Source organism: Haliotis rubra, unplaced genomic scaffold, assembly GCF_003918875.1.
Source record: "Haliotis rubra isolate DU_JTF1 unplaced genomic scaffold, ASM391887v1 Scf4, whole genome shotgun sequence".
In the NCBI taxonomy this organism is placed as follows: domain Eukaryota; kingdom Metazoa; phylum Mollusca; class Gastropoda; order Lepetellida; family Haliotidae; genus Haliotis; species Haliotis rubra.
In genome coordinates this window covers 5,987,552-6,012,925 of record NW_025767079.1, presented here as the reverse complement: position 1 = coordinate 6,012,925, position 25,374 = coordinate 5,987,552, and the positions used below count along the sequence as shown (strand labels likewise).

At 38.8% G+C, this 25,374-nt stretch overlaps 1 protein-coding gene across 1 annotated transcript in view; it reads left to right on the top strand.

The window, feature by feature from the left end:
- The window catches only part of LOC124287062 (flavin-containing monooxygenase 5-like), a 66,745-nt gene that overhangs the window by 18,585 nt on the left and 22,786 nt on the right, over positions 1 to 25,374 (top strand). The gene's annotated exons all lie outside the window — the stretch shown is intronic.

The window sequence follows — 25,374 nt, the reverse complement described above, 5'->3', positions numbered from 1 at the left end:
CCGTGCAAGTAGGATATGATGACATGTGTCAGCCAAGTCAGCGATTCTGACCACCCGATCCCGTTAGTCGCCTCTTACGACAAGCATAGTCGCCTTTTGTGGCAAGCATGGGTTGCTGAAGACCTATTCTACCCCCGGATCTGCACGGGTCCATAAATGACCAGTCCCTGAGTTGGATAATGAGTAATCAAAACATATGCGCTAATCTGCCTACATCATACAGATGCAGTTGACAGGGAAACACTATTGACATGGAGTGTGTGAGTGAGTTGGGTTATATGCCACTTTTAGCAATATTATTTTTATTATAGGATATTTATATAGCGCACATATCCAGGCAACTAGTGCATGCTCAAGGCGCTGGTACTTTTTCCCCTCAATCATTGGATGTCAATCTCAATGGCACATCGTATTATCAACCTCAACTCCCTGGGGAGTATACAACTTTTGCAGCCACTAGGCACACCGAGTTATTGTGGCTTTCTCATCCTAACGAGGTACCCTTTCACAGCTGGGTGGACTGGGACACATAGTCACAGTACTTTGTCCAAGTTCACTGCACGTATTCATGTGGCCACTATCTGGTCATATCCCAGCGGATTCGTGGGTTCTTAAGTGCACTGGGTTGTGTACTGTACGCTAGGGGTTGTGACAACACTGAAAGAGTCTGCACACAAAGTTGACTCCAAGGTTTTTTACACCCGGTCACAGGTGGGCTCGATCCGGTCACCTCAAGCTCGCTGGATCACTAGCCTGGCGCCCTAGCCAGCTCACCCACCATTCTAGCAATATTACAGCCGGGACACCAGAAATGGGCTTCACATATTGTACCCACATGGGGAATCGAACCCAGGCCTTCGCCGTGACGAACAACAACTTTAAACGCTGGGCTACCCCACCGCCCCCTATTGACATGGAAATCCTGACACTATATACCAAATTGGGAAGCACCGGACGCTTAATTTGATACACAAATATCATTTTACCTTCCCTAGATGACAAAAACCTGCAGGAAATTTATCACAAACATCCACAAAGCCCTTGAGTAGGACATCTGTAATCTACAGGCTATGTATGAGCTATGTACAAGCTGTGAGTATAGCAGCATCCTTGGCCCGTGGCAGGCAAGACTGATATAAACAATTTATCTATGGCCCATCAGTGTTTACTTATCCTACCAGGAAATTAGTCTCAGACCCTGACAATGAATGCCAGCCTACAGAAACATGACTGTAGGGTCAGGAATCGGTTAAACTTGGCTAGTGATTGACGTTTTTGTGTCATGTTGTGTAACATTGAATTTGGTTGAATTAACATAGAACTTGAAAAATACTGTAATAAAGAAATCTGAATCTGATAATAGACAATGGATAAAGAGATGAACTGACATTCCATGATGAGCTTGTGATAAGAGAGAGAAGGCGATGACATCACTTCCTGAATGAAAGCACCATATTTCCTCAATTAAATGCTCCTGTTTAATGACTTACAATGCAGTTACACCACAGAGATGTGTAAAAACAGTTTAGTCCCATCATTAAATATCAGTAAGATGCTCATGAAGATCCAGGTTAGAATTGGTCTTTAGCAAGTTGCGTGTCATAAGAGGTGACCGACAGGATTTGGTTGGCAGGCTCGCTGACTTGGTTGACACATATCCTGATTGCTATGCTCATGATGTCAATCAGTGGATTGTCTGGTAAAGGCTTAAATTATTTACAATTTAAAACTGCTGAGTGTGGTGTTAAACAGTAAACAAACAAACGTATCAGTGAGCGAGTAAATATTACTTTAAGCTGCGTCAGCAATATTTGCATATATTTGTGGCTACATTTCAGATCAAAGAAAAACTATGTATAAAAAGAACCTGAGACCCCACCATTTATTCGAGGATGAGTGAGTGAGTGAATGAGTTTAGTTTTATGCCGCACTCAGCAATATTTCAGCTATATGGCAGCGGTCTGTAAATAATCGAGTCTGGTCCAGACAATCTAGTGATCAACGGCATGAGCCTCGTTCTACGCAATTGGGATACGATGACATGTGTCAACCAAGTCAATGAGCCTCACCACCCGATCCCATTAGTTATTCAAGGATGATAGTTTAATCGAGAAAAACATGGAATGATGGTGCATGAGTTCAGGCAAAGATTCATAGTACTAACATCTCTGGTGCAGGGCATCTGTAACGTTGATCTTGACGACACATCAAGCACTTGATAATATATATCTGCAAAGAAGCTTCTGTATAACTGCTCCTAAAGTACTTGCAAGTTTAAACTGACAATCAGCAACAAATGATGAAAACATTAAACTCTCGACAGTGTCTCAAAGGCTCCCTGCCAGGCAACGTGTACAGACAACACAGCTTTGTACCACTGCTTCTGAAGCACTTCATGTTTAAACTGACGATCAGCAACAACTGATGAAAACAATAAACTCTCTACAGTGTCTCAAAGGCTCCCTGGCCAGGTAATGTGTATAGACGGAAGCCCAAGTTCCAAACATGCTCAAGGCAATTAGTTATGTCAACAGGACAAATAGATAGCCAGACTCTGATTTCCATGGGACTATTATTAGTCTGGCCTGAGAGAGGTCAGCTAGGAGTGGCCACACAGACATAACAGGATTCCTAATGGTCAACACCCTGTGAATAATGGCCTACACTTACTCAAGTCTCTAAAGCAATAATTACTAGTTTAAATCATAACTTCTAGATACTACAGGTAATATGAACAAGCTGTCCCTCTGAGAGACCGATGTTATCAGACTTATGTTCACTTGCCTGTAGTGGTACAGAATTTCTGTACACACATGGATTTATTGTTCAGTACAGTTACAGTCTATCCAGTGATTGACATCATGAGCATCAATGTATGCAATTAGGATACGATGACCTGCATCACCCAAGTCAGCATGCCCATCACCCAGTCCTGTTATTCTTACGACAAGTATGGGTTGCTGAAGACCATCCCTGATTGATCTTCTGAAGAGTTGGGGGGTTTTGTTGTTGTTTGTTGTTTAAAGCCACATTCAGCATTATTCCAGTTATATGGTGGCAGGCTGTAAATAGTAGAGTCTTGACCAGACAATCCAGTGATCAATAGCATGAGCATCGATCTACACAATTGGGATACAATGACATGCGTCAACCAAGTACCTGGCCACTCGACCCTGTTAGTTGCCTCTTATGACAAGCATGGGTTGCTCAGGCAAATTCTAACCCAGATCTTCACAGGTTCTTCAGAAGAAACAACTGTTACAGATCATGGTTCTCCAGGCCTGGCAATTTTGCTGACAGCACGCAAACATGGCAAGCGTTGTTGTTCATTCTTTCAATCACTGGTTTGTCCAATCTAGACTATGACAAAGCAAGAATGTATCTCACTGCAGCTTAAGTCAACATTTACAATATTATTGTCAAGAAATTTTTTTAGATGCTTTGTTTAAGAAGGCATATAAGAATCTAAATATGTATAATAATTTTCTGCTTAGTACCTATCGTTAAGAAAATGTTTTTCAACTGAGCGGCTTATCATGCTAGTTGTGCTGAACACAATTCTGTCCATGCTTCACAGTTGAAGGGAGACAACTCTGTACTGATACAACACGTTTTTTCTACCTGCAACTTCCTTAGCTTTGTGGTGGTGGTGGAATTGGGTGTAACGTCGTGCTTGAGAATATTTCGCTCATATGACGACGTGCATATGTGTGTGTATGTGTATGTGCGGCTGCTTGTACTAGCCCAGACTTAAGCTGGTCTTATAGTGCTAGCCCACTGAGATACCATGCCACAGTGAAGCATGAATACCCCACTCAGACACATTATACTGACTCCGAGCCGACCAGTCCTTGTTGTACCCATTAATGCCAAGCGCCAGGCAGGGACCAACAAGTACCATATTTTAACGTCTTTTGGTATGACGCAGTCGGGGATTGAACCCGCGACCTTCCGCACTCCGGGAGGACGCTCTAACCACTACACCACGGAGGCGGTCCCTTAGCTTTGTAAGCCTACATTCTTCATTAAATATATGCAAAAATGATAGAATATCAATTTCGTCAAAGTGTGACAGATCTAGGACAGCAAATCAGATCAACAAATAGAATGCCATCCTTCAAACCGTATAACACTTACAATGACTGAAAGAGATGACCACTTTTTAACATATCCAAAAAATGTCAATCATTTCTCAGACTTATCGGAGGCAAGTCTCCTTCATGTACACAATCTGCACACGATAATTAACTAACCATGATTACCAATCAATTACTGCGCCATGTACGTCAACTGCAAGAACAAACGAGACACATCCACAGGCAAGCATGATCGATGCATCCACAGCACACGTCCTGAAGAAATTGGTGGATGAAATTCTTTGTTAAAGCCAGGTATTTTTCATTCTGACAGATTCCCATTAAACAAGCAAAACAAATTTAGTAGCAGAATGTCAGGAGGAATCTGAGCGGAACATACTGAAAAATGAGTCACCTTGGTAATGTACGATACGAGCAACATGTCTGCCTGTTGATGGAACACCTGACAATACAACACTCCAGGAAGAAATGTATTTTCAAATCATTTCTGGATACAAAAACATAAAACTTCTGCCGAAAATGTCTCTTCTTTCTGACAAAGTCATATTTATCTCTTGTCCCAGGTGAAACAATGTCAAGTCAAGCAGCTGTAATTAGCGACCAATTTCATAATGTTCTGACATGATAAGAGTGTACTTTCAAATTTTGTTATTCATACCAACACCAAAAACAGATCCTTTGACATCTGTGGAAATCACTAGTTAATGTATTTTTATCCAAATTGGTTGTATCTGTGCTGAACGTCTTTTCCTTCCTAGTATATATTTAATATAACTTCCAACTCTGATCTCATCTCCAGCAGCCACTACTTATCCAATCTTCAGCTCAAACCACCTCTACTTTTCTTTTCAACTCTGGACTTAAGAAATTTAAAGGTTCCTTAACGATCAATGATTCCCTGGTAGAACTAACATATTCTAACACATAGAAAACACGAGGACGAAATGTGAGAGTACCAAATTTCCATAAAAGGCTGTTTATCCACTCACATTGGATTCTCATACTGATAGTGAAAAGACTGAATTTCCTACATCAATTATTAACAACCACTTCCTCAAACAAACAAACAAACAGGGCTCATACAAATCCAAGCCATTATATGACGAGTGAGTCACATTTAACACCAATTGAACAGTATTCCAGTCATGTCGCTGCATGATGGAGGAAATCCCTCAAAGATACAGGTTTGAGATCGATGTTAACAACTTTGTCTAAACCCACAAACTTGGGTATGGAGCTGACAATACATAGTCTCATCAGGGTAAACCAGGATTCACAACAATCACCGGTTTCTGGCACATCCAGGGGGCACAACTCCGTACAGCAAATTGCAGCACCTCAGTTGGCAGAGCCACCTGTGTCCCCGATGTATCTGACAAAGGTCAAATTATTACTATAATTCAAAATCTTCCATAAATCAAACATAAATCTAACACAATATACATCCAAACTACCTCTATGTACCAGGTTGATAATTCACACGGAACAGTTCCTTCATTGGTGACAGTATTTCTTTGGATCAGGTGGCAGATCCACTTGACAGCTTTATTGACATAAATGAGGAAGTGCGGGACAATACAAGGGAGTAACATATGAGTCTCAATAAGTACGATTTCTCAAAACTTTTCACCTATAGTGATTAACATAGAAATACTGATTATATTTTTCCCAGATTGTTTTTCTCCAATCAGAATAGGTAAAACTATTCTCAATTACGGATAGTGAAAAATTAAACAATTCTTATCGGATGAATGCTTGTTGTTTTTAAATGAAGGGCCTGATTATATCTACATCTTCTGCCAGATTGTGAATTTGAGCCGGTGATAAACAATGCCAGCCAATGAAATGAGGCTTCTCCTATTCTTATATTCGTTATTGAGTGCAAATCCACCAAATATGTCCAAGTTGGTATAAACTCCCAATATTGTGACTGCAAGATTTTGATTATTCACCGACTTGGACTTCCTAGTTACCAGTCGGTGATGTAAACAACCGCTAAGTGTCACGATCGCGATATTCCAGAATAATATATTCTTTGCAAATCCACCAAAGTAGTGTGAGTGAGTAAGGGACAGCAATATTCCAGAAATGGGCTTCATTCATTGTACCCATGTGGGAAATCGACCCCAGGTCCTCTGCGTGATGAGCGAATGCTTTAACCACTAGGCTATCCCACCACCCCTCCACAAAAGAAAAAACAGATGGTCAAAAACCTGTAACATCAGTCTGAAATGAGATTTTGGTATTGCTGGTATTTGGCTATGGACAGTTGACCCCTGAAACAATGCTAATACAGAGGGATATCATATGGCATTTTAAAAAATTATTTAAACTTTCATTTCCTACAGTATGTCAATGTAGTGTCTTAAAACCACTTAGATTTATACTGTCTCTCTTGCAGACCCATAATACAATTGGGGGGTGGGGTGTCTTAAAGCGTTCACTTGTCACGCTGAAGACCCGGTTTTCCCACATGCACTGTGTGAAGCCCATTTCTGGTGTCCAGACCCTGTGATATTGCTGGAATACAATTAAGAATGACTCACTCACTCATTCAAGAATGACCCTAATTCAAGTCTACGATGGCGAAAACTTATGTTTGTTGGTGATGAATTTTAGCATTGTTCTGGGTTCCATTTTGAACATATTTTTAAGAAGTATATTGTTTTAAGGATTACATTAATTCTAAGCCTAAACCTTAATCTAAGCTAAAAGACTTTACTGTAGATACAACCATGAATACATGAGAACAAACATAAATTTCATCCTGCAGACTGGTATGCCCGAGACGTCTAAACTATGTATACACTTGAACGTGACGTTACACTCCATGGTTGAATTGCTGGTTGCTTGTTTGAATTCATTTACTGGGAAAAAGCCATAAATAAAACAGCTTGATGACACAATGAGAATAGCTGGCTAACTAACCAGCAGTAATCTGTGGTTTAAGTGACCAGATTGTCATCACAGAGCTGTGATAGGAATCTGGAGCTCTAGGTTTCGTTTCGTTTCTAGTCAGGTAGAAGGAAGGTCACAAGGGACATGTGCAAGCCTTGCCTTACAAATGTCAACACTTTGTTAGAAGGAACAGCAAGTTGCAGTTGCAGTAGTAGTAGTAGTACATTTAGGAGAAGTAGTAGTAGTAGTAGTAACAGTGGTGGTGGTGGTAGTAGTAGTAGCAGTATTAAGTGGCACAGTAGTGGTGGTGCTGGTACATTTAGAACTAGTAGCTGTGGTAGTTGTCATGGTAGTAGCAGTAGTAATAGCAGCAGCAGTAGTAGTAGTAGTAGTGGTAGTAGTAGTAGTAGTAGTAGTAGTAGTTGTGGTAGTACATTTAGCACTATTAGTAAGGGTAGTCGTCATGGTAATAATAGAAACAGCAGCACAAAATAGTAGTATTAGTAGTAGTAGTAGTAATAGTAGTAGTAGTAGTAGTGAAGACACATGCAGTATTAGCAGTAGTAGTAGTTGTAGAAGCAGCAATGGTAGTAGCAAGAGACCTCAAATTAGAATCAGGAGCTGCATGAGTGATTCATGTTCACATCGAGATCCTGTTCAACTGTAACACAGTTAGTGAATGACCTACTAGACTACAGCTCCTACTGTCACCATTTCCTGGTCTATTTCAGTATATCCGCTACAAAGCAGAAATATTGTGACACACATCAATTCCAATTTCATACCACCTGCCTCCCTTCACTTTCCTACATCTGTCAGTCACAGTTATTATGTCAAGGTTTGGGTTATCAGACAAAAAACACATTCATAAAATAACCCCAAAATTTATGAGATGACCCCCAAACACCTGCCTTCCCCCACACTTTACAAGTCCGCAAGGCTCAATGAAATTTCAAATGAAAAACGTTTTTGATAAGATCTGGGTGACTATAAGGAGGAAAGGATTGACCTCAGTATTTCTCATAATCACAATAGCAATATAATGGAGTTGATAATGATATTGCTGATAACCCTGAATTACAGTACTCCTACAAAGACCTGCCTTAACAAAGCCAAGGTGGACCATCACCAGTACACTGGCCTCCTGGGTCAGTCTGTCACCATTAACAAGCAAACACATTCTCAACAAAAGACTTAATAACACGCTGTGACTTCGGTCACTTGTCTGAAGACCAAGTCTTGTAAAGGCTGCTGGTAAGCTCAGATCTAACTATGATTAACACTAAAATCCACTAAAAATGACCCAAGGGACAAGTTCAAAATATTTGGCAAAACATTTGAACAGAATAGCTGCAAGTTTAGAGGGACTTTGTCATGACCATTAAAGATCCAAATTCAAAATCCACTGTCCCTAAATAAAGATATGGAGCAGAAAAGTTTTTATCTCTATGTTTTCAAGATATATATTAACTTTTTAACCCTACTCTCCAGCTTAGTGGTTTGTGGATCAATCCTTTGCCACATTATCCTAAAAGAAGGTGATTGATTGTACTTGTTAAGCCTGTTGCAGTTGGCATTAAGGGGCTAAAATATGGCTTGTCTCCTTGGGATAAGTCTGTCTCACAGTCCCTGAACCACATTCTTTTCCCTTCCGCCCAGCCCTTTCTGCAATACTAAATCCCTAAATGAAGCAAGTCTAGATTTCCTCAGGCTCTGAATCTCTTGCTCAAGGAGGCTCTTTTTCAATTTAAACAGAATTATTTGTTTCTATCAAAATGATATATATATCCAGAACCTAAGCGTTAGCCAAGCTAGAAGTCAGTATATTGTGGTGATGAGAAAGCTTTAACAGATGAACATATATCTCCCCTAAATATCTTGTAGAAGGTCAAATAATAACAATTCTTTAAAGCAACATTCAGGAAGTGTTTGAAATACAAGCCTGCCTGTGGGTCGTTGCATGTAGATTTCATGTCGGGTACTTAGTTCCATATTTGTGTAGGTACTTGTGGCCTATGGTACATTTACATGTCAATATACTTGTCAAAATAAGCTTCATGTTTTTCAATGAGGGTCTGAATAGTTTAGTTGGTGCCTGCAGATTCTGAAGAAAGTGGGTCCTGATGGCAGCCTGATATTATATAAAACTCCAAAGAAAACAATTAGTAATATTAGGCAGTTCCAGCCATGGGCTACAAGGGGGGTGACAGCTGGATGGCAACAATGTTTTGCTTAATACAATCAAACACCCTTTTGAGGAAGTTGAAGGATCCAGTGTAAATACCATGACTTATCTAAGGTTTGACACAACTGAATATGACAAATAAGGAAAGAATAAACTGAGAACAAGCCCTTACCGAATACGACAAATAAGGAAAGAATAAACTGAGAACAAGCCCTAGTCTGTCGTACAGACCCTGAAGCAAATATATCCAAGAAAGCCCACGCAAGTCTAGAAAATGTGGCAAGTCTAGATTTCCTCAGCTTCAGGAAAATGAAGAAAGTCTCAGGGCTCCTTTTCATTATATTATATTTTTTTTTACTATGAACTTTTTTCAGTAAAATATGTTCATTTCAGAGACTAGTTGTTAGTCTAAACAAGCCCTTACTTCGACTGAAGGGGTTGTTGTCGGCATGGGTACTGCAGATGTGTACCCCAGGTACAATTCCATTCTGCAGTGTTGTTTTCTTGATCAGAACCGTCATACTGTTTGACTGCGTTATATAAGAAATGACCATACCCAGCAACGAATATTCCGTGGTGCACAATACCACTTGCAAATCAGTTTAATGGAAACAACTACATACAATTTCAGTTTTGGGATGTGGAATATCCGCTGTGTATGGTACTGGGTACATTTCGATATTTTGACTTTGTTAAGGGTGTATTTCTGGGGTACATATCTGTAGTACCTGTGCCGACATCGACCCCTTCAGTCTTACTTCGAGACAAGTGTGACACAACAAGGTTCGACACAAATGTGCTCAACTGTATATAGACTTGGACATCTGTATGAGAATCATGCTGGCTGGGGCTTGTCATGACTCTGGATAAATACCACTATGGGATGTCTACAAAACTTACAACTACAATGATAAATATGTGTGGTTAAGTCAGGATTTTATTTAGAAATGTAAAGACCTAATAAAAAATCATATTCAGTTTCCTTGTACAAAGAAATACAAATTGGTTATATGAATTCTGTTCAAATAACATGACGTGATTCCAAACATATGTCACATCACATTATGCAATTAATGTTCGTTTCTGGTATCAAATCTGAACATTTCATGTGATTCTGAGCTGAATTGATTATTATCTTGTCACATGAACTACAGTGATCAAAATTACATTACATCGTCTGAACGACAGACTTGAAGAATATGGAAAGCTGCTGACACAAACATGTCTGGTGCAGTGATCATTAACATACAGCTTCATGACAACATATCTGACAGACTGGGTATATTCCTGTGATATAAGACATCCATCCTGCCACCCGACATTCCTGGGTATCACACCTGATGATCTCTGGTCAAACAACAAGGACAATGGTCAGTCTGCGGACAAACAAAGGACAATACCTGTTAACTCCGGGCATGGTCAGCGTGACACATTCGCAGATAAAACACGGCTGGCAACAGTATCCAAATCTCCCTCACATCCCCACTGACCAGTGGTCAAGGACTTTGGACACTGACGATCTGTTGATCAGTGGTCAAATATGCAGCTCCAGGGTGACCAAGGAACTTCAAGGCTGTGACAGAGCTCTGGAGAGGTCTGTGTGATGGCACACACACACACGCATGGGAGTGTTATCAACTACCGTAAACTCTCCAGGAGAATCAATAGTAATCTGAGACTGACTGTAGTTATTGTTATTTAAAGGAGAGTGGAAGAAGACCTTTGACATGAGCAGGTATTGTGATTAGCTTGAAGGTCCACCCTTGATGTTTGATGAAGAATTCAGATACAATGACATTCAGTCTTTCATTTAATAATGGGAAATGAATAACGTCATTGATAATGAGATTGATGGAAACTTGCCAGAAACATTCAGAACGTGTTTTTCAAGAGTCGTGCAGACAATTACGTTTTCTACAGGTTGTGCCTTCCAAACTACCAAACAGCATGACACCCTCAGCTTAGTCTCTAGTGACTGATTGTACAATGGAACCTCAATAATCCAGACCCGTGAAGGTCCGGGTTAGAATATTGGTCTTCAGTAACCCATGCTTGTCGAAAGATCGGGTGGTCAGGCTCGCTGGCTTGTTTGACACATGTCATCGGCTCCCAATTGCACAGATTGATGCTCATGCTGTTGATCACTGTATTGTCTGGTCCAGACTCGATTATTTACAGCTAGACCGCCCCCATACAGCTGGAATATTGCTGAGTGCGGCGTAAAACTGAACTCATTCACTCACTTACTAATTCAAAACTTCATTATTCTGGACCCTCATTAAACTAAAGTTAGTCTTGATGCATGTACTAATGAAAATCTGGTCCTCACCATGGGTTTTTAGTGGATGTTTCAGCGGGTTGAGACACAGCAACTAGTTGGCTAGTATTGATGGAAGTGGAAATCTGGAAGGAGTAATTGCTTCCTCCTCAAACCTGATCCTGCACCATAAACCACCAGTACAAAACAACCTGCAGACAGGCTACATGTGAGTAACACAACTATGTCAAGGCTTGGATTCTATATGTCTATTTATTCATTATCTTCACAATAAAGAGGAGGACGGGTTTCTACAAAGTCAACAAATCAATCAGCCAGTGAATCAGAAGTGAAACCCAAGACCGATGCTGGACCAGCTGCCCATCTGGAACACTGACCACACTTGAGACAGGAAGGACAACACAACCCTTGTCCAAACTGTTTACAGAAAGTGCCCATGCTTGTCATTAGAGGATTAACAGCTCCCAATCTCAAACACACAGATGTGAAACTGATTTCTCCCTCATCCAGATAGCAGTGGAGGTCACAGGATGATAAGTCAAAACTACAGGATTAAAGCATTCTTACGCTTAGTCTCTGATTCGCTCGTCACACCAAAGAATTCACTACTTTACAGGACACTCATATTTATTTATGTGGTTTATGTGGCGGTAACTCTCTTTCATGTGTGTAGAGGGGTGGTGTGGTAGCAGGTTCATTCACTTGTCACGGGTTCGATTCCCCACATGGGTACATTGTGTGAAGCCCATTTCTGGTGTCCCCTGCCGTAATATTACTGGAATATTGCTAAAAGCGGCATAAAACCAATCTCACTCACTCACTTAGTCTCTGAATATATACAACTTTGACAGTAACAAATAAATCAATATAAATTGAAAAGGAGCCCCAGTCAGATGGAATTTAACTCAGAACCTGAAGGAATCCTGACTTGCTTCATTTAGGGCTTTTGCATTGCAGGTAGGGCTAGGCAGTAGGAAATACAATGTGGTTCGGGGACTGTGAGACAGATTAGATTAAGGTATATTTTTCAAAGACAAAATCATTCCTGCTTTAAAACACTCCCGAGTTTTCCAAGTCTCAACACTTTCATCTTGTTCAATTACGCCTCTGACACAACAAACTGGGTGGTTTTGTTAAATAATTCACTGAACAATATAAAACCATATGGATTTTTTTCTGATCCGACTGTCCGTTTAGTCAAGTGGTGGTCTGCAGTATTCATTGTTCGTTATACATAATTTATTGCAATGGCCACCAGATGGCTGGCAAGGAACAAAGGAGTCTACTCCAGAAGGGTGGGTTTGTATTGCCACAGATAAACAAGGAAATGAGTAAGTGCAATACCGGAAATACTCTAACAAGTCCACCACCATAATTTGTTGTGTAGTTTTATGGACTTTTTTCGACGAACATCTAGTCTCTGAAATGAACATATTTTACAGAAAGTTTTTAAAGTAAAATAAACTACAATAAAAAGGAGCCCAGAGACGTTCTTCATTTTCAGAAACCGTGGAAATCTAGACTTGCCACACATTCTAGACTTGCATGCAACATTGGGTACATTTATTTCAGGGTCTGTACCACAGACCAAGATTTTCTTGGATACTCTGCCGAGGATGACCACACAAAACCACTAGTTTGTCCAGACTGATTTAAGAATAACTTTTATTAACACTATGAAAGTGTTATAGTGCCTTATAGCGTTCAATCAAAATTGAGACAAAAGAAAAAAACATATTATATATTTTAAGGCAAATGAGCTTGTCCATAAAAGATGGAAAAAATTGGTTTTACCTGCTAACTCGTATAATATTACAAAAGTATATTATATGACTTATAGGTTAATAAATGTAATAGTCACAAATGATTTTTCACTGCACTTCTGCTTCATTGAGAACTGGTCAACCATTTGTTTTTGTTTTCTGACACTACTCTCAGATTTATTAGTTTTTTACAGAGGTCTATAATAATTTAGTCTGGGCCAGACAATCCAGTGATAGATGTCATGAGCATCAACGTCACAATTGGGACAGAGAGACATGCCTCAACTAAGTCATAAATCTGTTAGTTACCTCTTACTAGTCAGCAGAAGGTCGCGGGTTCGATCCCCGACCGCGTCATACCAAAAGACGTTAAAATATGGTACTTGTTGGTCCCTGCCTGGCGTTTGGCATTAATGGGTACAACAAGGACTGGTCGGCTCGGAGTCAGTATAATGTGTCTGAGTGGGGTATTCATGCTTCACTGCGGCATAGTATCTCAGTGGGCTAGCACTATAAATCCAGCTTAAGTCTGGGCTAGTACAAGCAGCCGCACATACACACGCATGCACGTCGTCATATGAGCGAAATATTCTCAAGCACGATGTTAAACCCAATTTCACCTCACCTCACCTCTTACTAGTCAACCTGACAAGAGTTAATCTTAAGACAGAATCACATATTAACATCATTTTTCATACCATATAAACAGTGACAGTTTTGACAGCAATCATATCACCATCTGTGTTCTTTCCCTAACCTCTGAATCAGCTACCAGCAACCTATTGTTCACCTCAGATGATGTTGATATTTGAAATAGCCACCATGAATAGCCTCCTGACTCAAGGTTAATGTATACAGTGCTAGTCACAAAGCCCATTCTCTGCAATCAACAAGCATGAAATCTACATGAAATCTACACAGTGGTCCAAGCGACAGCTGATTGAGAGGTGAGGATCAATTTCAGCCTGGCTTCACCTTCTTGGTTGGACATTTATTGGTATTAAAGGCAAATAATGGCCCAGCAGGTTCTCAGTTTTCAACCATATTTACATACTATAATGTTAATCTCCGAACAAACAGAATCACAGCGTGGTAATTTGTAATTGAGAACTTGGATATATTTCTCAAACCATAATTAAACCAATTTCCATAGTGAAGACATGAGTTTAGTTTTATGTAGCTTTTAGCAATATTCCAGCAACATCACGGCAGGGGACACCAGAATTGGGCTTCTTATATTGTACCCAAATAACATAAAAATAGTATCCCTTTTGACTACATAATGTGTTGCTAGTGAATACATGTTAATTTTCAAAAGCAATATTTCAAACTTTTAAGAAATAAAGCCCTCATCAGTGAGAGAGTGAGTGAGTTTAGTTTATGCCACTTTTTGCAGTATTCCAGCAACATTACCGCATTACTGCAATTAAACCAATTTCCACAGTGAAGACAGTGAGTGAGTATGGTTTTACGCCGCTTTTAGCAATATTCCAGCAACATCACGGCAGGGGACACCAGAAATGGGCTTCAGACATTGTACCCATGTGGGGAATCAAACTCGGCTCTTCGGTGTGATGAGAGAACACTTTCACCACGTGGCTACCCCACCGCTCCCATAGTGAAGCCAGGATGGACTTAGTAATCAGTCATGCTATTTCATTGATCACCAGATTCGCTGATATGTTCATGATTCATTTCAAAAGTTATACACACACTAAGTCTTGTTTCTGGTCAGGTACATTTGTACTGAGAAATATTTAAAACTGTAAAAATATTACTTTGAAAAATTATGAAATTGTATCTCTTTTGACTAAATAATGTGTTGCTAGTGAATACATCTATTAACTGTCAAAAACAATATTTCAAACTTTTTAGAAACAGGCCTTCATCAGTGAGTGAGTCAGTTTAGTTTTATGCCGTTTTTAGCAGTATTCCAGGAATATCACGGCGGGGAACACCAGAAATGCGCTTCACACATTGTACCCATATGGGGAATCAAACCCGGGTCTTCAGCGTGAAAAGCTCAAGTTTTAACCACGGGGCTACCGCACCGCTCCCGATCATCAGTCCTCAACGCTGTGAATCTTCAGCCCAAGTATCACTGCGGCATGTTTGGTTGCAAATAAAACTAACAGGTTTCCAATTAATCAGATTTATCTTCTGCTGCAATCAATATTTCATGCTCTACGATATTCAGATGTCTTCAGCATTCACGTAAAAATTTACCACAAAATTCGATTTATGTCCAATTGCAAAGACCATAATAAACTGTACACCGTTTCAGCATTCCAAAATATCTGATCAATTTCTATCACGATAATGAAAATTTCGAACAAATCTCGAAAACAAGTGCTGTAGATGACCTTCACCTTGGTCACAACAGGGTCAGGCAGACCGGCAAGTGAATTCATGCTGACCAAGTCAAAGAAAGTCAATACTCATGTCTGAGTTTGACTGAGGCCAAATAAGGAAGAAATGTAATATCTGGTCACAAGTTCTTCCTCAAGCAGATCAATGCATTTCTCTGCCATGTCAATCCCATATTCCTGTGTCACATCATAGGGAGTCATGTTCAAAACGCCATTTATGCTTGGGGTAATGCTGAAATCTCCACTTGAGCCATTTGTCAGATTTAAGGCTTACAGTCGGCAGGAGTTATTTAAGACATTTGATATTTAGACATTGATTTTATTTAGATTGTATAATAATCCAATTTCTTGAAATCATCTTTAGTGAATAAATTTTAAAAAGAACTCCAATATAAACAAGACTGATACAGAACTCGGCCTGAAATCATGAATTGTTCTGGTTCGCTTTGTAAACTTATTTATATTTTTGCAGATACTTATTTCTAAAAAGACGACTCTATTTCTGACTAAATGTCAGTCTTGGCAGAGTGAAAATAATATGGTTCAGGGACTGGTTCTGAGTTGAGCACTGGCACCGTCACCAACTGCTGTGAATGTTTCAGGGTGTGGTTTAATTATTATGGTATTGAGTAACATAGTCCACCATTATGCGTCTGTGGTCATTTAAAACCATGAGACAAATTCAACCTTTAAAACGCAGTTACACCAGACTTCTAAGGTCGAAGGTAACAATGGACCACCTCTACGAACAAACTCAATACAAAATAATTGCAAGAAAAAATCATCAGTTTTGAAAAGTCATTAAGGACAGAAAAACTTGATTTCCCCATTACATCAGACGAAAACAAGGGTGTAATGTAAAGAGATATTTCAATGTTCACAGGTTGGAAAAGCATAATTTCAGAATTTTTAGGAGTTTTTTGGGTTTTTTTGTTTGTTGTTTAACACCGCTCTCAGTTATTTGCCAGCTTTATGGCGACTGTCTGTAAATAATGGAGTCTGGACAAGACAATCCAGTGATCAACAGCATGAGCATCAATCTATGCAATTGGGGTATGATGACATAATGAAAGTAAACAAGAAAGGAGCAAGTAACAAAAGTAGTGTTAACAATTGACTGTGGCTAATCCAAATAAATCCTCAACTGTTGATCTGCTCATTACATACTTTGTGGGTAAAACATTCCGAGGATATACTCATAAATAGCTGAAATCTATAATCAGTAAATTGCTTATCAGGAAATACAGATACCACTTGTAAAGGATGACCTATGTAATGTTTTCCACTTTTCAGGGTTTCACTGTTTTGTCAGCATTTCCTTTAATGTTCATAGAGGCTGACACACATTTTTGGCTTTCTTGAAATTCAATGCATTTCCGGTTCCAGAATATTTCTCAAACAGCTCATCTGTCTTTATAAAGGTTTCACATACATAACTTAATAAAGGCCAGGACAAAACCCCATTTAGTTGTTGCATGTCAGGGTGAATGTGCCTTCTGTGTGTGGTCAACTGGTCGAGCAAATGTCCGAGGAGGCTACAGAAGAGTAGCATCCATATTCAAATATTATCATCAGAACGGGCATCACAAATGGAACTGAAATCGGACCGTATCAATGTGTTTTCACTTTAAGCATAATGCTCCAGACTTCAATACAAATTACTGATACAAAGAGAAAGGCTTTTTGACAGAGAAAAGACTATATTTCACGCTAAACCAAACTGAATTATTAAGTGATTATTTTGTTCTAAATTGTTTGATTTGCAAAATTCACCAAAGTTTCAACTGTTGACAAAAGTGATATTTAAAAAAATAATTCTAAATTTTGTTCCCTGCACTCGATTACAGCAGAAAATAAGAGAAAAGAAGTGTTATTGCCGTCCTTGTTCTTAGAGTTATTATGTTTATAGGTTTATGAAATGTTCTCCTTGTAACATCTTCCTCTTGAGGGGCGGTGGGGTAGCGTAGTGGTTAAAGCGTTCGTTTGTCATGCCGAAGACCCGGGTTCGATTCCCCACATGGGTACAATATGTGAAGCCCATTTCTGGTGTCCCCTGCCGTGATATAGCTGGAATATTGCTAAAAGCGGCGTAAAACTAAACTCACTCACTCTTCCTCTTGAAAACATTGAACTCTTTATTCCCAAATCTTCCTGATCAAACAATATGAATTAGTTTCATGGAATGAAAAATAAACATTGCTTGAGATATGATCTTTCCCAACAAGTCAATCATTTCACATAGAAATCTCACACCAAGCGTACTGGAAACAGAAGACGTTTCATGGACAGTGGTCATCAGTGGTCATTGAAAGGACAAAGTATCTCATTATATGTGGTCAGATGATCAATAGTCTCTTAATCATGGCAACTGACAAGCAGCAGGGTGATTGAAGTGCCCTGTACGACCCCATCACCGCCCCATCAAGCAAACTAATATACTGATATGGACGAGTATGACTGCAATCAACGTCTTTGTCTTAATCAATACGATCAATAACAACTAATACTGACATGGAGGGGATTTGTTTCATGTGCTCACAGTTGCAGACAAGGACAAGATTTATTCCTGAATTCTGCCTTGATTAAGAGATATGTTTCGAGTCAACTATTAATATTGTGTGTTTATTCCCAATAAGAAGATGGGATGATAAAATTGACAATAAACATGGAAAGTAGCCATGAATAAATTAATCAATAATACTCTCCCAATTTTTATTTTGAAATATATTTCATGTAAATAATTAAATATTGATAGGCTGCATCCAAATCAACAGGTTTTTTTCAAAATTTCCAAATATTACAGGAAAAGTTCAGTGGAGACCTACATGGGAATTTCTGAAACAAAACATACAAAATGAAAGCTTTCTTAAATATGCCATGCATAAATTTGCATACATTAAATCTAAAAAACAATATATTTACATAATCATGATAATGGTAAATGGGCGTACATATTTCCATATGTCTACTCCATAAAAAATTAATAACAGCCAATCAGAAGCATGAGGTCAGAACAAATAGCATGTCAATTTTTGAAAACACCCTAATTATATATCATGATTGTTGTCAAAAACAACAAAACTTCCAGTTATGTTTGTGTTGATAAACGTTGTGGATATATTCTATGATTATGCTGGGACTTTGTTCACATTACAAACATAATTCTGTGAATGATCACAATAATAACAAATATTGCCGATGTGACGTTAAATAATAACTCACTCACTCACAATAATAACAATCATTATAAACACTGGATCTCTAGGTTTCCTACGCTACTGGAACTACAGCAGCAGATGTCTTGCACTCCTATCGTATTCACAAGCACGAAGTTAAACCCAATTTCACCTCACCTAATGTTTGACTATCTCTGAAGCAATTACTGTTTGTCAGACATTGCTGAACTTGATATAAAATTCATAATTTTGAATTAAACTTAGTGATCTTGCTGGAAACAAATTTCTTTGGGTAAATTTCATGATTTTTTTTCATATTATTAATGATTGTTTTTTAAATTATTTTTGTAATATATCATCAAAATTTAAAAACATCTTCAGGACATTTTCGTTAGCAGTCTGCCAAGGTTCCAGAAATATACTGATCTGAAACTCTGCTTACAACACTCTGAAGCAAAACACATTAAATTACAAACTTTTGTATCCTCTCTACATTTGCTCAGAAGGATATTTTCAGAAGGGAATTGTTTAACTATCAGTGGATGTTCAAGAGGAGCAGTGGAAGCACAAACAAAAAATATCAAAACACAAGAATAATCAGTGTAAATTATCTGCTGAAACAAATGCTGACCTAAGCAAAACACTCTGAGGAGAAAACTTTATGAATGGATCAATGAAAATCACAAACTTTTACTTGTTGTACAAAAAGCAACATTATCAGATGTTTGAGGATTGTGAATATTAAAACATCAATCCATATTTAACAATTTGCAATCAAAATAAATTTTCATCTTACAGTATCATAAGCAGCGATACCGTGCTAAAATTCTGCTGAAGGAATCCTACTTTAACTGAAACTATCATCTTTGAAAGACAGATTTGCAGACAGTCATAAAAGCTTGATAATGGACATGTAGGAAAATGTATTCGGGTTGTAATTTTCCGAGAAATGGGTTAATCACAACACATGCTGCAGTTATAAATATCTTGACCACACTAACCTTGACATATGGATCACAACAATCAAATCAGCGGGATATAGCTACTACCATCAAGGCATCCAGTGATTAGCCCTGAAATAGACGCTGTCCTATGTCGGCCAGAGGGGATCTCACAATAGGGACCTGACAATATAGATCTGTGAGCTGCCTCTCTCTGAAGCAATCTGTCTTGATTGGCAGTGCGGCTATGTCAACAGGAGAGTAATCCTATAAAGCTGATAAATTAGCAGTATAAATGAGTGATCTGACATGTACATGATAACATGCTATACAGCACTGTCATGTCTGTTGACGGATGCCTGTCAATTTCACCACCACTGAAATTAACGAAAGTAATTATGAAACTGACACGATTTCAAACAAATGCAAATGAGGACTGAAAGAAAAGATTATACTCAAACAATCATACATATCAGTAGTCTCACGGTCCATGAACCACATTTTTTTCTTTTTGCCCAGACCTCCCTGCAATACTAAATCCCTAAATGAAGCAAGTCTAGATTTCCTCAGGCTCTGAATCTCCAATCTTACTGGGCCTCCTTTTCAATTTAAACAGAATTATTTGTTTCTATCAAAATTATATATATCCAGAACCTAAGCATTAGCCAAGCTAGGAGTCAGTATATTGTGGTGATGTAAAGCTCTAATAAATTAACATATATCTCCCCTATGTTTCTGGTATAAGGTCAAATAATAACAATTCTTTAAAGCAACATTCAGGCAGTGTTTGAAATACATGCTTCTTGTGGGTCGTTGCATGTAGATTACATGGCGGGTACATAGTTTCATATTTGTGTAGGTCTTCATAGTCTGCGGTAAATTTACATGTCTAGATTTCTTCAGGTTCAGCTCCCATCTCACTGGGGCTCCTTTTCGATTTGAATAGAACTAGTTTGCTTCTTACCAAATTATATATATTCAGAGACTAAGTGGCAGCCTAAAAGCTCAGTAGCCTGAAATAATGCTGATCTCAAACATTCAACACTTTGGTAAAACCACATGCATGGGTATGGTGCTGGTGCTGACAAACCTTCAAACCCAATCTGGGCAAAACTGGATTCAAACCAACAATCACTGGTTTCTGGCTTGCTCAAGGGACATAACTCTTCACAGCTATTTGCTTCGCCTAAGACAATTGAGCTACGCCTAAGACAACTGAGCTATCAATGCCCCCCAAAGTATTTGTAACAAATGCCGACAACAGAGTTTTCTTATTCTGTTTTATTACAGGATCCATAACATATATATATATACTTCTCAAAAAACTTAAAGAACAGTAGATTCTTTCATGTGACTTCATTTAATCTGTCATGTAATCTGTCATACAGACCCTGAAACATATATATCCAAGAAAGCCCATGCAAGTCTAGAATATGTGGCAAGTCCAGATTTCCAATGAAGAAAGTCTCAGGGCTCCTTTTCATTATTTTTTTTCATTTCATTATTAACTGTTTATTTCTGTAAAATATGTTCTTTTCAGACACTAGTTGCTAGTATATATCTGTCATGGCATTAGTGTAGTAAATCTGCCATGACCAGTCAGATATAGAAATATGACAGAAACAACTGTTCTTTGCGCAGTATATATTGATGCTAATTTGCAAAGACAAAATAGATCATATCTCCAGATGAGAGCAATACATTTATCCTTTATCATGTTTCACCAAATGAAGCCCATCCCATCTCCTGATTAGGCCAGGGCGTGACTGACGGCGGTCAAGCTCAAGTAGGTGTAGAATGACAAATGAGTCACAAAAAACAAACACGTCACAGCATCCGCATCACAAATCTGTTACCATGGTTACTTAGGTTCGGTCAGTTACAACTACAATACTATGAAGATACAGTGGTGGCTTATTCTCTTGGGGCTACTTTTCTATTTATTACAAATTATTTGTTTCTATCAAAATGACATATATCCAGAGACAAAGCTTGGTGTATCTAACATTCTGATGCAGTATTCATCACTCTGGTTCCATATGAAGCAGTTCTGGAAGAGTTGTCTCCCTTATCCTTCTCAATCCAGAGGTTCAACAGCAAGCATTGTATACAAAGCTAAAAGCTATAATCAATATTGCCTTAAAATCTAGAACATTTGAGTGTGTTGACCTGTCAGTCAATATATGGACATTAAGGCAACTATATTAACTTTAAAATGTCACCGAACCATTTGTACATTTTATTGAAGTACCACAACACTAATGAATTCATAAGTTTACAAAAGTGAATGAATGGGTTATCAATATGTTCTCAATAACATCACATGAAAATACAGTGTTCAAGACAGTATGAAAGGTGAATGGCCTTACATATTGTTAAAGATAAAAATAAGAAATAGATCATCATGCTTATAAACTGAGATCAGTTAAAGTTGAGAATCAAGTTGTCAATGTCAACACTATAGCAGCTGTACAGGCATCATACAAATAATGAAATATGCATGAATCAATTAAGGTCTTGTGGCAGAACATAAGTATTTGTCTAAGCCATAAGGGGCGGTGGGGTAGCCTTGTGGTTAAAGCGTTCGCTCGTCACACTGAAGACACAGGTTCAATTCCCCACAAGGGCACAACATGTGAAGCCCATTTCTGGTCCTCCCCGCCGTGATATTGCTGGAATATTGCTAAAAGCGGCATCAAACCCAACTCACTCTTAGCCATGAAACCCCAAAAGTGCATGATTTACAGTCCATTCATCTAATTTTGCAAAAAGTATTGCATGTCTTATTTTGATCAAGCAATTCTATCCATGAAAATATTTTGATAGTTTTTTCCAAATAACCATAACTAAGGTATCATAAATTTGAGTAAGTAAGTGAGTTTCAGTCAATGCCGCTTTTAGCAATATTCCAGCAATATCACAGTGGGGACACCAAAAATGGGCTTCACTCATTGTACACATGTCGGAATCGAACCCGGTCTTGTCACAAGTGAACGCGGGTCTCACTGTAAATTATTGAGAGAAGAAGAGAAGAAAGAATGAAATGCGGTACTCCCAGTAAAATGTGAAACAATGAAATGGATCGGTCTCCCAGTAAAATGTAAGGAATTGAGAATTGTGGGTCTCCCCGGTGGAAATGTGAAACAATGAAATATGGGTCTCCCAGTAAAATGTAAAAACAATGAAATGTGGGTGTCCCAGTAAAATGCTGAACAATGAAATATGGGTCTCCCAGTAAAATGGGGAAGAATGAAACGTGGGTGTCCCAGTAAAATGGGGAAGAATAAAATGTGGGTCTCCCAGTAAAATGAGGAAGAATGAAATATGGGTTTCCCAGTAAAATGGGGAAGAATGAAATGTGGGTCTCCCAGTAAAATGTGAAACAATGAAATATGGGTCTCCTAGTAAAATGTGAAACAATGAAATGTGGGTGTCTCGTAAAATGTGAAACAATGAAACTGGGCTGCAAACTGAAATGTGAAACAATAATGAAATGTCGGTCTCCCAGTAAATGTGAAACAGTGGAATGTCGACCTCGAAGTGAACTATGGTCTCCAAGTTGTCGTAGAATTACTATAAATGTAGGTCTGTTGTAAAATATGGGTCTCTCACTATGAAATGTTTGTCTGTTTGAGAGCTGCGTGTCTCCTAAAGACATATGGGTCTCACTGTAAATTATTGAAGAATGAAATGCGGTACTCCCAGTAAAATGTGAAACAATGAAATATGGGTCTCCCAGTAAAATGTAAAAAATTGAAATTGTGGGTCTCCCAGTAAAATGTGAAACAATGAAATATGGGTCTCCCAGTAAAATGTGAAACAATGAAATATGGGTCTCCCAGTAAAATGTGAAACAATGAAATATGGGTCTCCCAGTAAAATGTGAAACAATGAAATATGGGTCTCCCAGTAAAATGTGAAACAATGAAATATGGGTCTCCCAGTAAAATGTGAAACAATGAAATATGGGTCTCCCAGTAAAATGTGAAAAATGTGAAACAGTGGAATGTCGACCTCGAAGTGAACTATGGTCTCCAAGTTGTCGTAGAATTACTATAAATGTAGGTCTGTTGTAAAATATGGGTCTCTCACTATGAAATGTTTGTCTGTTTGAGAGCTGCGTGTCTCCTAAAGACATATGGGTCTCACTGTAAATTATTGAAGAATGAAATGCGGTACTCCCAGTAAAATGTGAAACAATGAAATATGGGTCTCCCAGTAAAATGTAAAAAATTGAAATTGTGGGTCTCCATGTAAAATGTGAAACAATGAAATATGGGTCTCCCAGTAAAATGTAAAACAATGAAATGTGGGTGTCCCAGTAAAATGCTGAACAATGAAATATGGGTCTCCCAGTAAAATGGGGAAGAATGAAACGTGGGTGTCCCAGTAAAATGGGGAAGAATAAAATGTGGGTCTCCCAGTAAAATGGGGAAGAATGAAATGTGGGTCTCCCAGTAAAATGTGAAACAATGAAATATGGGTCTCCTAGTAAAATGTGAAACAATGAAATGTGGGTGTCCCAGTAAAATGAACAATGAAATATGGGTATGAAACGTGGGTGTCCCAGTAAAATGGGGAAGAATAAAATGTGGGTCTCCCAGTAAAATGAGGAAGAATGAAATATGGGTTTCCCAGTAAAATGGGGAAGAATGAAATGTGGGTCTCCCAGTAAAATGTGAAACAATGAAATATGGGTCTCCTAGTAAAATGTGAAACAATGAAATGTGGGTGTCCTAGTAAAATGTGAAACAATGAAACTGGGCTACCAGTAAAATGTGAAACAATGAAATGTGGGTCTCCCAGTAAAATGTGAAACAATGAAACTGGTCTCCCAGTAAAATGCGAAACAATGAAATGTGGGTCTCCCAGTAAAATGTGACAAAAGGCCAGCGACTTTACATTGTGGTTCTCCCTGTGAACTTCGGAAACCCTGTGCAACGTAACGAGACTTGGACTGCTGAGCTTCAACGGAATGTACAATTATCCATAAATAGATAAAACTCATTTCAAACAAATTTACCATAGACGTTTTTCACAGAATTCCTGTCCTAAATAAATGATTTCTTATGTGAAATTCCAAAGTAATATATACAAACTCTATTTACCGACGACTTATAAACTGTCAGCATGTTATTTTAGTCTTAACGCCGCGGGGGACAACCAATAGAATTTTGGTGTGACTTTTGACAGGTTCTAACGATCTAATTCAAGTTACTCATATCCCGTGTGTCTATCAGCAAGCTATGTTAACAAACATTAACATTATCCGAGAAAAACGTCTTGGCAGCAGCACGGAGGTGTGGCGGTCGAGCGATTGACCATATCTTTATTACGTTGTGTCGAGATAAGCCAAATCTCAACTGTCGTTGTTTACAGCTGAAGCCGTACTTCTTGAAAATACCGAGGACAGTTTATCAGCAAGTAGCACATGGTTCGTGTGTGACGGAAAACTTATGATGATAAGACTCACGTCATGCTGGCAGCCCTAATTTATGCTTCGAGATGTTTTGACCGATAGCTGCAGATGCTCACGTAACCGGCCCATTCGTGACCAACTCGTGTTTTTCCGGGACAGGTCTTGGAGATTACGGAAAGGGGCGAATGGTGACGAATGGTAACAGGCTGTTACCTTCGCTTCTCCTCGCGGCCAATCGGATTGTTCCG